Below are 2,862 nucleotides of genomic sequence, written 5' to 3'. Positions count from 1 at the left end.
AGAAAGCACCGCCCGCCGCAGCGTCCTCCGCGGCTCCGCGCCCCGCCGCAGCGAAGTCTCGCGAGAGCGCGGGCGCCCAGCCCACCTCGGGATCACCGTCGGGTCACCCCGGCAGCCCACTCCGACCTCCCATCTACGGGAGTTTGCCCGAGGTCGTGGCCCGGCCTTCGGAGCTGCCCGGCTGTGTTCGGAGCCTAGGAAGGAGGTGGAGTTCCATTCCAGGATGCCTGGGTCTTGTAGTGAGGGAAGGAATCGCAGTCCGAGAGAACTCCCTTTGTGCGCTTGCATTTAGACAAGCATTCCACAAACTGAGCTACGTCAACAGTCCCTCTATGCCCACTTTTATAAACAAGGATACATCCCCCCCCCTTCTTGGAATGACTTGGGGACAGCAGCTAGGGAAACTGAGGGAGCCAAGGAGAGCTGAGGTCAGTACATCATGAGCCCCAGAGTGGCAGGGAAGCTGATTGTCCATGGTCCTAGGAATTAACCAGTTGTCAGCCTCGCACTTGGAGGAACTTTAATTTTCACATGCTTTGGAGGCTGAGGGCAAAGCTTTATATGTAAGAATGGCAGGCGGCTCCCCGGATGGCTTAGCCACCAAGCCTGATAGCCTGGAACCCACATGGTACAGAGAACAAGTTCCCACAAGTTGTCCTCTGACTTCCACACATATGCACAAATGAATAAGAAAGAATGGTTGCTGTTGTGCGACGTGGTGCTTGCTGGAATCCCTGCAGCTCAGAGATTGAGGCAGAAGGATCACAAGCTTGAAGTAAGCGAGGACTGCACAGGAAGATAAGGTCTGGGATGGGGGTGGGAAGTACTGGGCTTTTTACAGTAGGACACAACTTAGATGGGAAAATAAGGTTCACCCTTTTTAAACGTAGGAGACAGTGGTATTCTTTTACTCTGGCCATTGGCTATACAAGTTTTCAAGAAATTTAAAATGAAACAATGTGCAGACGTTAACCAAACTTGAGCTTTCCGTTCCAAAAGACATAAGACACTTGCAGGTGATGCAAATATTAAATTTATCCTATTTCACTTATATACCAGTTGTCTGCTGTGTTGGTTAGGTAGTTTTTAAAAACTAGATGCATAGAAAACAACCTTGTGTTATCCTGGGAACAGCAAATAATAATTTGAAGAGACAGCCTCAGAAGATAAGAGGCCCAGATGCAGTGGTATATGTCCTCAGTCCCAGAACTGGAGAGGCAGAGGTAGGCGGGTGTATGAGTCCGAAGCCAGCCTGGTCTACATACTGAATTCCAGGCCAACCAGAGATACATAGTGAGACACTATCTCAAAAACAACTGATTTATCAACTCATAATAGATACAGGTGAGAAAAGGATTGGTTAAAAAATAAAAATGACATACTGTAATAAAAACAATAGGTCAGTAATGTAAGGCCTTGTGTTCAAATCTTGATATAATACTACCATCCAGTTTATAATCCCATTAAGGTCTTCCAAAAGGAAGATTTTGCCTCAAGAGGTTAGAAAGTATTTGAGAATGCAAAGTTGAAGCGGCACATCAGAGCCTCAGTATCTACCGCTTTTAACTGTGGTCCTGGCAGCCAGAGAGGGCTGTGTTCTTAGAAAAAAAAAATGGCTGCAGAAGCAGGAAAATAGTGAATGTGAGTCCTACCTAGGACTGTATAGCCAGACACTCGGAACAATAAAGCTTTGGATTATCACGTGATCTTTTGTTTGGTTGGTTGTTTTGGTCTGGGTTTTTGTCTGTTTTGTTTTTGTTTTTTGAAATAGGGTTTTTCTGTGTAGCTCTGGCTTTCCTAGAACTTCCTCTGTAGAACAGGCTGGCCTCCAACTCAGAGCTCCACCTGCCTCTGCCTTCCGAGTGCTGGGAGTAAAGGTATGTGCCACCACTGCCTGGCTATTACATGATCTTTATGAAACTTTTCAGTTCTAAAGCCCTATCATGCCAGAGGCATCCTTCTAAATCCTGGCACACAGCTCTTACCTGCTTCCTTGATTTGATTTAGGTGGCCGTGCTTGTGGTTTGACATGATTTCTATACATCCTATCCCTCAGAGTCAGAAAAAATACCAACCAAAGAAAGACTGTTCGAGCATAACTGCTGAGTACTGCTCTATCACCCCACTGGAAATGCCTCCTTGAATTGGCATCTGAGAAAACCTAAACACATTGGTCCTAAAAATCAGAGAAAGGTCCTGTTCATAATACAGAATATAACTCTGCAAAGTTAGACTTTAAATTAAACAATGACTGTTACATGAAAGTCTTTAGTATAGTGGAAATACTGGGAATTTTGAAATCAAAGAGAATTGCTTTTGAATAGATATTTTTTAATGACAATTTCTCCTTTAACGGTACATATTTAATTCCACTTTCTAAAATTTCCTTTTCTATTCTGGGGTTTGAATACCCTGACGATTTTAATTTTGTGTTTGTGTGCGTTTGTGTGTGTGTGTGTGTGTGTGTGTGTGTGTGTGTAGGCCAGCGTATGTCTGGATGCTCGTATGTGTAGAGTCACAAGGCTGTTTTGGGGAGTCTTCCTCAATTGTGCTCCACCTTATTTGGTGAAGTAGGGTCTCTCAGCTGAACCGAGAGCTCACTAACCAATCTAACCAGCTTGCTATGGGAATCCCAGCAGGTCTTCTGAGCCACAGGGAATATCATGCCTACCTGGCACTTACCTGTGTTCCGGGGCTCTGAACTCAAGTCCTCACACTTGCTGGTAAGTGGCATTTAACTACTAACTCATCTCCCCAGACCTGCTGTTTTTGATTTTGTATTGGTTTTATTTACGTGTATGAGTATGTATGTATCACGTGTATGCTGGTGCCCTCACAGCTCAAAAGCGGACATCTGATCCT

This window comes from Meriones unguiculatus, chromosome 3 (assembly GCF_030254825.1).
Source record: "Meriones unguiculatus strain TT.TT164.6M chromosome 3, Bangor_MerUng_6.1, whole genome shotgun sequence".
NCBI classification, from domain to species: domain Eukaryota; kingdom Metazoa; phylum Chordata; class Mammalia; order Rodentia; family Muridae; genus Meriones; species Meriones unguiculatus.
The sequence above is the reverse complement of the archived record's forward strand: the minus strand, read 5'-3'. Positions refer to the sequence as shown.